Source organism: Ovis canadensis, chromosome 13, assembly GCF_042477335.2.
Source record: "Ovis canadensis isolate MfBH-ARS-UI-01 breed Bighorn chromosome 13, ARS-UI_OviCan_v2, whole genome shotgun sequence".
Lineage (NCBI taxonomy): Eukaryota > Metazoa > Chordata > Mammalia > Artiodactyla > Bovidae > Ovis > Ovis canadensis.
This window is the reverse complement of record NC_091257.1, coordinates 49488640-49501643: the sequence shown is the minus strand read 5'-3', so window position 1 is coordinate 49501643 and position 13004 is coordinate 49488640. Positions and strand designations below refer to the sequence as shown.

The following is a 13004-nucleotide window of genomic DNA, read 5'->3' as shown; positions in this document are numbered from 1 at the left end:
GAGCAGTGAGGGGCAATGAAAAAACTTTTTTACTTTATAAAAACTCTGTCTGGTACTTTCCCTGTAAAATAGATATTATTCATCCCTCTCTTCCAACAAACATTTTTTGAGCTTTTACTGTGTCTTGAAAGTGAAAGTCACTCAGTCATATCCAAGTCTTTGTGGTCCCATGGACTAGTCCATGGAATTCTCCAGGCCAGAATACTGGAGTGGGTAGCCCTTCCCTTTTCCTGGGGATCTTCCCAACCCAGGGATTGAACCCAGGTTTCCCGCATTGCAGGAGGATTCTACCAGCCAGGCACTGTTTTTTCATACTGTCCATGGGGTTCTCAAGGCAAGAATACTGAAGTGGTTTGCCATTCAGTTGGTGATGGACAGAGAAGCTTGGTGTTTTGCAGTCCATTGGGTCACAAAGAGTCGGACATGACTGAGTGACTGAAGTGAGTGAGGCACTGTTCTGGGGTACCAGAAATGAAATCATCTACATAGCAGACAAAAATCTGTCCTGGTGGAATTCACATTCCCAGGGCACCGAGGTGGGAATGTGGGCCATGCTAAGGACTTGGGAGAACCTGGAATAATTCCTAAATAAGCATCATCCTTTGAGGATGTATCTGCCAACATGTTTCTCCTCTCTTTGCTCTGATGCAGTATGTGTGTTCCATCCCACAGATGAGGTTACCAGACATTTCTAAGAGCGCCTCCAAAGGGAATTTTCCCCATGCATGCTACTAAGGAGTCCACGCTGGTATAACAAGTCCAGCAGATGACTTTGGGGTCTTTGAAGGGATCGTCCACTCTACACCGAGTCCCTGTTTGAGGGAGCTGAGGTGTGATCCAGGGTTTTTAATCTTTATTTCCAGTCTTGCTGTCTCAGAAATACTTCTCACTCCTGAACGCCTGGTGCTGACCCACTTGATCTCTCCTGGATCCCCTTCCGCCATCTGTATTACACTCTTCTTTCTCAGAATTCTCTTCAGTTTTCTCTGGTGACTGTGAGACAGTGCTTTGCCCCAGAGTCCCAGAATCTCAGGCTTTTAGAACCAAACCAGACCTTGGGGTTGACCTAGACCAGCAATTCTCTGGCCTCTGGACTGAGACCAAGCTGTCACCTGAGGCTGTGAAATGAGAACCATCAGAAAGTGAATTCTGTTTCAGAACTTAATCAATGGGTCTCCATATCGTTCCCTTATTTTCTTTTCTTGAAACTTTCCGGTTTTTAGCATCGCCCACCTACCCCAGAAATTCCTCCTCCTGAACTCGCATGCACTCTCAACCCCCACCCAGCCCTGCCCCCGTGTTGCCTGCTCGGTTGACCCCAACCCCGCACCCTGTTCTCCCACTCACCCTGTTCTCCCACGCTTAGACGTGTACAGACAGCGCTCTCCTCCTCAGCGCTGTCACCCCAGCCCCCAAATCAACCGTGTCTGGGTTACCTTTAGGGTAGGAAGTCACCACCCTTTGTGCCTCCAGGATCTCCAGCGGGAGCCGCAGACACACTTGAAGCTACAATGCGTAGTGATTCAGCTTTATAGAATTATTGTACTGTGGTTCCGCTTTATTACAGGTTTATTAGGCTTCTGTGGGTTGGCCCAAGTGTGCAGCCATCACTTAAGACTTGTGTTTCTGGAGGAGAAGAAGGATCGTGACGCCGGAAACCCAGTGGTGGGCACTGTGCCCCCTCCTCGGGCTGCGTGGGGTTTCAGGGTGTGCAGAGGCCGGGCACGTGGTTACAGAGCAAGCAGCCCTGGTTCTTTGTGTCCTCAGTGCATCTCTGGGGTCTGGGTGTTGCTCCCAGTTCCCCTCTGTAGCCGGTGCAGAGATGGACTCTTACACAGCACCCCAAGGAGGACCACAGGGATGTCGTGTTTCATGCAGAAATCAGGGCTGTCCATTCTCTCTTGTTGTTTGGAGTCAGCCAAGGAAACCCACCTCCCCCACCCCCCAGCCCCTTTTTTTATTTTTGATTTTGTGTTGGGATACAGCCGATTAACAATGTTGTGATTGCTTCAGGTGAACAGCGAAGGGACTCAGCCATACGTACACATGTATCCATTCTTCAAACTCCCATCCAGGCTGCCCCATAACATCGAGCACAGTTCCCTGCGCTGTACTGTAGGTCCTTGTTGGTTATCTGTTTTAAATATGCAGTGTGTTCATGTCCATCCCAAACTCCCTAACTATCCCTTCCCCACATCCCTCCCACTGGTGACCATAAGTTTGTTCTCTAAGTCTGTGAGTCTCTTTCTGTTTTGTCGGTAAGTTCATCTGTTTATTTCTTTTTAGACTTTGCATATAAGGGATGTCATACGATATTTCTCAAGGGAACCCCTTTTGGTGCTACGCTTTGTGATGTCAGCCCCCTCATGGAAAGGAAAGAACTTCTGAGTCTTCTCCCGTGTGCAAGCGTCTCCCTGCACTGCTGTATCATATCTCTCTGAGCCAGTGTCCCCACTTGAGAAGCCACCTCTGCATTTCTGCCATGCGATGAATCGACAGCAGTCCCATACTTTTTAATCTGTAGCAGCCGAAATAGAGTAGGTCACACTCTGTACATCTCCGATTACTCTCAAGACTCTGAGTGCGGTGTCCAGGAATGCAACGCTGGTCCGGCCCTCTGAGAGGCTGTGTGCCCGCAGCCAGGACTCATAAAACATGGGCCAGGCCTCCCCCTCTCTCCCAGCACACTCACATTTCATCTGGACCGTGAGCCCAGCAGTTCTGCTCCTGCTGCGCGTTTCTCCACACCCATCATTCTTGAAGCTGCAGCCTGGGAGAGAGGGCTTGGCTTGCTCATCTGGTGTTCGAAGCCAGTGACCTACACATGACCTTGGAGCTCGAAATATTGTCCTCCAAACCAGTGAAGCTCTCCATAAGCTTTGAGAGGGAGAGAGGGAGAGAGAGAGACAGACAGACAGACATTGATTGATTGATTTAGACTAACTGGGAGAGGGTGCTTTATTGGTTGAAAAATACTGTTAACAAAAAAACAAAAAAACCCTTTTTGCTTTTTAAAAATCTACCCACAGTAAAACTTATTTGTCCATGGTCCAGGCAGCCCAAGCTCAGAGTCATGGGGGTGTATTAGTGTAGGTGTTAAGAGATGACGAGGTATGTTTTGGTCTTTACTCACAGATGTCGAAATCCCAAGTTTATGGAGAAAAAGAAAGTGATTCCAAGTCTGCTTCCCAAGTTATACTGGAGAAAAAGAAAGTGATTCTAAGGCTGGTCCCATCATAGCAGAAACGAGGACAGACTTCAGACCCTGGTGCTTCGTGTTTTCAACCCCTGGAAAGGAGCGGCTTAAACAAATACTTCTCTTGATTGCTCAAGTTCATTGCCATTTAGAAAGCGGAACTTTGCAGAAGGCAGAAGCAGTCAGGTGGAGAACTTTGTTTTGCTTTCTGCATACTGACAGTTCTGGCTGAAATTCTGACGTCCTCCTCTCTTCAGAAATAGGTGCTTCATGGAGGGAAAACTGGACAGTGAGGCTTCTGCCAAAAGCCTATGAGCTGGCTCCACCCACTTCATTCCCTGCCTATAAAGTGAGGAGCCACTTTGTCACTCTTGTCACTTTCTAACTCCAGAGGGGTAGTCAGTGTCCATTGGTTACTGCTGGAAAAAAAAGAGCATGTCGCTGAATTAAAATTAGAAAGAGACCTAAAGGCATGCCACAGACATTTATTGTGGGTAGGGAGTGACGGGCACTGCTGGATTCCGTGGATGCAGAGACAGATGGGGCCCCTGCCCTTTGGGCACGAACAGTCTAGAGGCTGGAATTCACGGAGCTCGTTAGGAAGGGCTCATCGAGAAGTAGAGTCAGCTGAGCCTTAAAGGATAATGAGGGATTTTCCAAGTGACAAGGAAAGGATGGCATTCTTGAGACCAGCCTGGATCCAGCAACCCCAGTCAGTGTGGTTTCTGGTGGTCGCCTCTGGGGTGGAGGGGTGCTGGGACATACGACTGAAGAGGTGGGAGGGGCTGAGTCACAGTAGGGACTTTGGAATTACCCACCAGGCCAGCCCCTCTCAACCCCCTGTTTGTCACCAGCACACAGATGTTGTATGCACGTGTCACAGGGTCCTGGATGTATCCAAATGTGAAGTTGGTCATAAAACAAAACATGCAATCCTCTTGAATCACACAGCTATCAGCCACACATCTGTCAAAGTAAGTCACCGCAGATCTGGGTCCATGAGGTCAGCTCTGTTGCTGCTGTTCAGTCGCTCAGTTGTGTCTGACTCTTTGTGACCCCGTGGACTGCAGCATGCCAGGCTTCCCTGTCTTTGACTCTCTCCCTGAGTTGGCTCAAACTCATGTTCTTTGAGTTGGTGATGCCATCCAACCATCTTATCCTCTGTCACTCGCTTTTCCTCTTGCCCTCAATCTTTCCTAGCATCAGGGTCTTTTCTAATGAGTAGGCTCTTCACCATCAGGTGGCCAAAGGATTGGAGCTTCAGCTTCAGCATCAGTCCTTCCAGTGAATATTCAGGGTTGATTTCCTTTAGGATTGACTGGTTTGATCTCCGAGCAGTCCAAGGGACTCTCAAGAGTCGTCTTGTGAGTCAAGTGCAGTTGCCCCAGGATTCATGTGTAACCTGATCCCTTTCCCCTCCTCCTGATGAATATCTACAGGAGGGTAAAAGTGAGTCTTTTGTGGGGACATGCTTACATTTACTCCTCAAGAACCTCGAATTCTCAGAACTGGTCACATGAGCCTTCATCTAGGAGAAGTACCTGGCTGCCCAGGGAGACGCCACGAGCCAAGTCCATGCTGAGAACTGCTGGTGAGTGAGTTGGGAGATTTCCCCCCCAAGAGTGATGCAGTCAGTCAGGCTGCTTAAAACACATTCTGGAAGGAGTGAAGAGGATTAGTTTGAGGAGGGAAACGCAGCTGGAGGCTCTTGTAGTAGTTCTGACGAGAGGCAGTTGAGAGAAGGGGTGAGGGAGTAGAAGCAGGGAGGAAGGCTGAGCTCCTGGCCACAGGATGTGGTCCTGGCTGGAAGGGAGGGTCCGGTGCTGAGGCTGTGATCAGCCGGGAAAGCAGGAGCCAGGGGTCACAATGGGAGGGGAGGAGCATAGCATCATTTGTCTCCTGTCTCATATCCTGGTTTTCTGAACTCCAGGGAATCAGCGCCATCCAGAATTCTGCTGAGGGGCTTACAGAACTCACTCTGGGAGAAACAGAGATTTGGTGGCTGTGGAAATGGGCAGAGGATGTCAGATGCCTTATAGAGGCCAGGTCCGCCAGGAGGGCCCATGGCTGGGGAGCAGTTCTGGGGTGTGGAGGAAGCTGGAATCCCATTGTAAACCTGAAGGGGGAGGGACTGGGGTTGGTTTGGGGGAGGAGACAGTGGTTGTGGAAGATGAGTGATGAGGAAGTTAGATCCAAACGCCCTGAGAGCCAAACTAACTCATGCTGGACTTTTGTGTTAGAAAGGATCAGCTCTGGGGAAGCCACGTAATGCAGGTATAAGATGAAGCTTGTCTTCAGTTCATTGAACAAGGGCTGCCCAAGCCCAGGAATATCCATACTCCTTTGCATCTAAGTTTCACATTCTGGCATCTGAGAGGATAAAGAGCACTGAAGGACCCTCAGACGTCCTGTCCCACCATGCAGAAGGCTAGATTTTGATCTTGTCCTTTTATTTTCAAGAATGATACCTCCAAGGCTATAGAACTCTTGACTCTAGAAACCTATTTTCTGTGTTTGTAGTGGGATGAAATTTTGAGATGGCCGGGTCACCTCCCTCTCTGAAGAGTTTTCTTGTTTCTCAATGGTTGATCAGGTTTTGAGAATCATGTTGAGCAGTGGATTGAACTGCTGAAAATGAAGGGGAGGGATCCTGTTGTTTATTAGATAGGCCCCAGGAATTAGAGATGCTCTTTTCAGTATCCAGACAACCAGCCATATAAACATGCTCAGTTGGAAAGCAATGCTTTCCATTTCTTCTTCTGTATGAAATGTTTTACTTAGGGCTATGACTTTCCATCCTGTAAGGGAAAAGAAACATTTCCAATTTGAATTTCTTAGGGTGGCATTGATGACAGGCAAATCCACTTAGACTTACTCAGAGTACAATTATGGTCAGTAACTCAGTTACAAATGGGTTGCATTTGGAAGTTTCATTTGAAGTAGATTTTTAAAAAAATGTTTAGACTTTTAATTTTAAGATAATAGATTCAGATGTGTTTATAAGAATTACTACAGAGAGAGCGAGCAAGCGCTGTGTACTTTTGACCCATTCACCCCCAGTGGTAACATCTGGCAAAACTGTAAATAAGATCATCACCGGGGTACTGGGTTTGATGCAGTTGGTAGGACAGGGGAAGAACTGTTCATGCTGTTCTCACAGCCCTGTCACCCCAGCCCTAGCCTCTGCTGCATCCTTGTCTGCACCCTCGTCTGCACAGTAAGCTTTCAGGGAGTGTTGTAGAAGTGCAATCACACAGCATCTAAACTTTGAGGATCAGCATTCTTTCACTCAGCACAGTTTCCTGGATATTCTTCCAGGTGGCTGCAAATATGGCCACACCAAATTTTTATTTAGCTGTTCATCCGTCAAAGACATCTGGCTCGTTTCTAGGTTTTATCTATTGTGAATAAAGCTACTACGAACAGTTGTATTCAGGATTTTTATGAAAATAAGTTTCCATTTCTCTGGAATAGATGTTCAGGAGTGCAGTTGCCGGGCCATATGGTAGTTTGGTTTGGCAGCTTTAGTTTTCAAAGAAACTGCCAAACTATTTCCCAGAGTAGCCGCGCCATTTTATATCCCCACCAGCGATGTGTGGTCGAGTTTCTCCTTGCCAGCGCTTGGTGTAGTCAGTTTTTTTTTTTTTAATGTTTGCCATTCTGATAGGTGTGTAGGAATATCTCATTGTTTTAATTTGCATTTCTTGAATGGCTAATGGCGTTGCACATTTTTTCATGTTCAACGTGAAATTTGCCATCTGTCTTTCATCTTCTTGGTGAAATGCCTCACTGTACCTTTTGACCATTTTCTAATTGGACTGATTGGGGTTTTTTCTTTTCTTTTTTTTTTTTTTTTTGCTGTTGATTTTGAGAGTTCTTCCTGTGTTCTATATAGTTCTCCTTTTTCAGATATGTAACCACAAATACTTTCTCCTATTCCCTAGCATGTCTTTTCATCCTCTTAATGTGATCTTCTGAAAAAGCAGAAGTTTTGCATTTTGATGAATCTAATTCATGATTTTTCACTTTTATGTGTTGTGTTTTTTTAAACTTTGGTTTATATTCTTTTTAAAATTTTTATTTATATTAATTTTGGCTGTTCTGGGTCTTGAGCTGCTTTGGCTGCTCTGCACGTGGGCCTTCTCTAGTTGCGGTGAGCTGGAGCTACTCTAGCTGTGGTGCTTGGGCTCCCCATTGTGCCGGCTTCTCTCGTTGCAGAGCACGGGCTCCAGAGCGTGGACTCAGTAGTTGCGGCACATGGGCTCAGTTGTCCTTAGTAAGTTGGATCTTACTGGACCAGGGATCAAACCTGTGATTCTTAACCACTGGACCACCAGGGAAGTCCAGGTCTAAGACACTGAGTGCTTTTTGTGTTGAGAACAAGAACTCATCTAGATCCTGAAGATTTTCTCCTGTTTTTTTTTTTTTTTCACCCCTAATGCTTCACTTTGGCTAATTTTTATATAAGGTGTGAAGATTAGATATAAGAGTTTTGTTTGTTTATTTAGGTCTGTGTCTGTCCATTTGCTCCAGAACCATTTGTTGAAATGGTGTCTTATGTCAAAAATTAGTTATATTTGTGTGGTCTATTTCAGGATTCTTTAATCCATTATTATATCTTTTTAGTAAGGCTTAATATGGGATAGATTACTCTCACTTTATTCTTCTTTTTCAAGATTGTTTTAGCTACACTAAGGCCTGCCTCTCTTCCTATAAATTTTAGAATAAGCCTATCTTTTTCTAACAAAAATTCTCCCTAGCATGTTGATAGGAATTGCATTAAATCTAGAGATCATTTTAGGGGAGAACTGACATCTTTACTATGTTGACTCTTCAAACCCATGAGCAGAGTGTATGTGTATTTGTTTATTTAGGTCTCCTTGGCTGTATTTTATCAGCATGTTAAATTTTTCGGCATACTGAATCTGTATGTTAAGTTTGTATCAAAATATTTTTTGTCATGATTGTAAAAGCATTGTGTTTTAATTTTGGTTTCCACATGTTCATTATTATTATAAAATAGTTTCCATAGAATGTAGTTTCTCTTAAGACCAATGTCATGTAGTCATAGTTTTTAGATTAGCCCACAAAAGCCAGATTAAAAGTCATGCTAAAGCTGATATAATGAAGTTCCTAGTGAGAATGAGACTACCATAAGGTTGTTATAATTCTAGTATTAATAGCAAATGAGAAATAATTATCAAATATCTTGGAGAGGTCTAAGTCTAGTTCTTACATTAATTTATAAAATGTGATGTTCGCTTTTCTTCATGGGGATATCGTTAAGTCTGCTGCCATGCATGTCGGTTCTGATACTGTCATAGTTTGGGAAAGAAGTGTGTATGACAAGAGCTTCCTAATTTCAGGATCCAGTCAGAAAAAAAAAAAAAAGGAAAGTATTTAAACACATTGCACAGGTAGAATTAACGGGACTTTGAACAAAGATAAAAAGCATGTGTAAAAGATGCACTTGAGAAGAATTAATCTTTAGACTCCAATGCATTAAGCTAGGCCAATTCTGTTGCAGCAGGAAACAATAACCTCAGAGGTGTCCAAAAGTTAGATGTTTATTTTGTGGGAGTGAATCTGTTTTGGGAAAAAAAGCCTGCATCGTTGTGGTAGCAGTGATTCATTATCTCCTCTTTTCTTAAAAGAAAGACCTCAGTAGTTAGTTATTTCACCTAAGTTTTTGTTTTTACCCTGCTTGCTCCAGGAGGAGTTTAAAGCAGCATTTATAAATATATAAAGCAAAGTCAAATAAAATTTAAAAAGGGTAAAAAGCAAAATTGGTTGAAGGGAAAATAAAGTGAGGCCCCATGGGGATGGAGATTAGGAAGAAGGAGTCATGCTATGAAGTTTTGTTTGTCATCTTGAGGTGATTAAAAAACTTGTTGTGGACAAAGCGTCTTTAGCCCTTGTGCAAAACAGTCGCAAAGCCGGTGTTTAATCATCACAGCTGCCCAGGGTATCTGCCTTCTTCCCTGGCCACAGGACTGTCTGTTTAGAAAGAGGCATTGTCCTGCAGGGTTAATGACTAACCGGAATTCAGGTCCTGCTCTGGGAGCCTCTGCTGCCTGGTGCAGCTGGAGGGTCAGAGAGCTAGCAGCCAGGTGCCTGCCCCTGAGCAGCACAGAATTCTGAGTTCTGTGCTTTATGCTGGAGTTAGATGAACAATTAAGAGATTCTGTTAATCTTCCCAATGACAAGGACACACACAGTTGTAAGTATTTTTATAAGCAGGGTTGTAATATTAGTTTGAATACCTAAAAAAACATAAATAGCCTTTTAAGAAGTGGTTGTGTTCGACAGTTCTTTTTTTTGTCGCCCCTTAGTTAAGTTTCTTCTGGTCTTTGAGTGAGCTGAACAACCTGAGCTCCATCTGAAGTGAGATCCATCCATTCAGAGCATGGTCTTTGGTTTTAAGACAAAACATTTGTATTGTTTTCGAGAAATTCCTTCCAGGGCAATTCTTTCTTCTGATGACTCATTTTCCACTGGAAATTTCTCTTTTTGGAAGTGAGGAGAAACCCACAGATGTCCGCACCACGTGTAAACTTGTAGAGAGACGTGTGCCTTTATAGCATACTGTTTATACATGTATGTGTATGTTACTTTCTGAATGTTGTTGTCTGAGCTTTATCAGTGGTTTTGTGTTCTTTTATAATCCGAAGACTAGCATTAGAAAAACATTTGCCTATTCAGTTCTGTATGGTTGTAGCCTGTTCAGGAGATGGCTGTTGCATTTTTAGTTTCTCTGTAAAGCAAGCTGAAAGACAATGTGGCAGTTCTCATTGCACTTGAGATTGCCACTGGCCAGGCCTGCTGCAACAGCTGATGGGCCCCTCTGAGTTTCAGGAGCTATTTCTGGTAGATGAGCTGAGATCAAGGCTCTCCCAGTTTAGGCCATAAAAGGCCCGTCCCATGTGGAATTGCTCCACTGCTTCTGACAGCGTCCTCAGAGGCTGAAGTGTCCTCAGGTTTTACTTGGATTTACCCAGGAATGGATGGCCACACCAAGGCCAGATTGCGGAAGTTCAGCGTCAAGGACACCAGGGGACCGACAGCTTCAAAAAGAAGACACTTGTTGATAATATTTTGGCGATCTTTTTTCAGAGAAACTTTTGGGATGTAGCCTTCACCTGTTTTATTGCATTTGGCACCCAAACGCCATTTGGAAAGCACCGTTCTAAATTTATCCTCTTCTGAATCATCACTTCTGATAGATGCAGTTGCCTTGTTTGCGTTGTGATATTTGATTTTGTACAGTGTTCCTTGGGCTAACTTTTGATATTTTGCTTTTTGTTTAGAATTTGAAAGTAGTATTCTTTGAAAGGAGACACACAGAGAATACTTGAGGACAACCAAAGCCGAATTAGAGGATATAACGTGTTTTATTTTTTTAATTAGAAAAATAAGGAATTACAGTGTGGTTTTTTTCCCCCCTTTAACTTAGAGGAACAAGGAGTGTACAGAAATTTGAAGTAAGTGAAAACCCTTCCTTTAAATCTAAATGCAGTTTTGTTTTGTTTTGTTTTGTTTTTAAGTATCATTTGTCTGAGCATGCTTCCGAAGGATTTGTAGATGTCAAACACTGGAATGTTCCTGCCAGTATGTGCTAGTTGTTGAATACTTCTGTAGGTACCCTTGGGCATGTTTTTTGGTTTCAGAATGATTGGATTTTTTTTTTTTTATTAAAAGCAAAATAACTTTCTTTATGGTTACAGAAAGGTTGATACTAACAATTCAGCCTACAGTCTAGAAGGTACTCCTGTCTAAACGTTAAGCACTTAAAGCCTTGGAATTAATAGCATATTCACAATACAGAGTACTTCAATCATTGTATCACATGTATGGAGGTGGAGTTCAGAAGGTCAAGTTTTATTTCTTTCCTATTATTAATCCATGTGGAAATACTAGGTTGGCCAAAAAGTTCAGGTTTTTCTGTAACATCTTATGGAAAAACCCAAATGAACTTTGTGGCCAACCCAATATAAATCATCAGTGTTCCTTTTGTATGGTCTTTGTTTTGAGGGTTCTTTACCTTGGTACTCTGATTCTTTAAGTTTAATTTAGAGAACCTCCGATGTTTCAGGATTTATTTATATATTAAAAAAAAATTCTCACTCTAGTTTCTCGCTTTGGGGCTGTATTTCATTTTTTTGTTCTCCAAGAAAATAATGCCATATCATTCTTGTAAAGCTCTAGAGACAACTGTGGTCTGTTTGTAATTTAGGTTGGTGATTTGCTTATACTGAAAAAAAGGGTGGTTCCTTTTTTTGTTTTTATTTCTTTATTTTAAAGATGGTTTCTTTATACTGTATCAGATGGACCAGTAGGGGCACTGATTATTTTTATCAGGTAGAAAAACAGAATATTTATAGAGATGAGCCTCATCAGTGAATACTGCCATGGTTCTCAATCAGACTGAGTGCCGCAACCCTGGGGGCTTTTGGAAATGCTTGGGGGTGATTCTGGTTTTCATAATAACTGTGGCTGGTGTTTGAGGGGATGTGGCTACAACTGTAAATGCCCTGTAATGGGGGACAGTCCCATGTGGTAAGGTAAAGCGTGGCCCTGGCCAAAATGCTGGTGGTATCCCTGCTGAGAAAAACTGCAGGGTGTCAGTGATCCTCCCGATCCCAGGGCGAAGCAGCATAAACCAGGCATATGGCGGCTGCCTCTTTTCATCAGCCCAGAAGAGCTCTTGGGAAGCCAAGTAGTGGGTGTCCTGCCAGGAGTAATCATCCTATCTGTCCTCTGAGACGGTGACACAGGTGGGCACAGAGAGGCGGTTTGCTCATCTTGTCTCCTCCTGGACAGTTCTCGTCATCCCCCAAGGAGATGCTAACTCTGGAGCCACAAGGATACTTACTATTCAAAACAGCATTCAGTCAAAGCACCCAGATTATGTCTCCTGTACTCAGTGCACACAGATAGCTCTGCTGGTACTTTTAGGACATCTTGTTTCTTGGTAACCACTCTAAGATTTTTGAATTTCTATTCGGAATGAAAATCTTTGTCAATACCTAAGGTCGTTTACAACTTTACAGTTCAGAAACTATATCCAAAGAAGAGGGCTGTTGGCTAAGAGAGCAGCAGTGTTCAGGGTCAGAGGCTGCATGGAAAGCTGCAGGAGCGACCACCGCAGGCAGCTCTTTGCTGCCAGGAGTATTAATACACTAGTCTGTGGGCTGCCCTGTGACCAGGAGAATTCCCCGATCTGGAACTTTCCTGCAGCTTTTAACTCTGAGCCAGAAGCTGCATGGTCACTCTCCATAGGTCACCAAGACAGCTGAGTCAGTCTCTGAAAGGATGCTTCTGCCCCCACACCTCCTGAGCCTCCCTGCGCCTTCCCCTTACCTGGATGATGGCGCCACGCTTTTGCCCCATGTTCTCCGCTGTCCTGTCTATCCTCAGAATGACCTTACTAAAGCAAGAGGAGTGAGTGAGTGAGTGAAAGTCGCTCAGTCATGTCCGATTCTTTTCGACCCAGTGGACTGTAGCTTGCCAGGCTCCTGTGTCCATGGAATTTTCCAGGCCAGATTACTGGAGTGGGTTCCCTTCTCCAGGGGATCTTCCCAACCCAGGGATCGAACTCCGGTCTCCCGTGTTGCAGGCAGATTCTTTACCATCTGAGCCACGAGGGAAGCCAAACCAAGAGGAAAGCAAAAACCAAACTTTGCATAGTTTCCCACTGATTAAAGGCCAAAGCCCAGCTCCTCAGCCTCCCCTTCAGGGTCTTTCATGCCACTCTTTTTGCTGGGACCCCTCCCTGAAATATTCTGCCTTCCCCTGCTTGCCAGGGAAG

At 44.3% G+C, this 13004-nt stretch overlaps 1 protein-coding gene and 1 long non-coding RNA gene across 20 annotated transcripts in view; one reads left to right on the top strand and one right to left on the bottom strand.

The window, feature by feature from the left end:
• SVIL (supervillin) overlaps nt 1-13004 on the top strand; it is a 258674-nt gene that overhangs the window by 78139 nt on the left and 167531 nt on the right. Inside the window, exon 1 of one of the 19 annotated variants that reach the window (XM_069547628.1) lies at nt 10133-10677. The exons of the other annotated variants lie outside the window; for them this stretch is intronic. The gene's annotated coding sequence lies outside the window, so the exon portion shown is untranslated. Of the gene's footprint in view, nt 1-10132; nt 10678-13004 lie in introns of those variants that run through there. 19 annotated transcript variants of the gene reach the window in all.
• On the bottom strand, nt 1556-3297 carry LOC138417467 (uncharacterized). The gene is made up of 3 exons (XR_011248137.1): nt 3134-3297; nt 2693-2877; nt 1556-2134 (listed from the first exon to the last, which is right to left on the bottom strand). It is a non-coding gene; the product is annotated as an uncharacterized lncRNA (long non-coding RNA).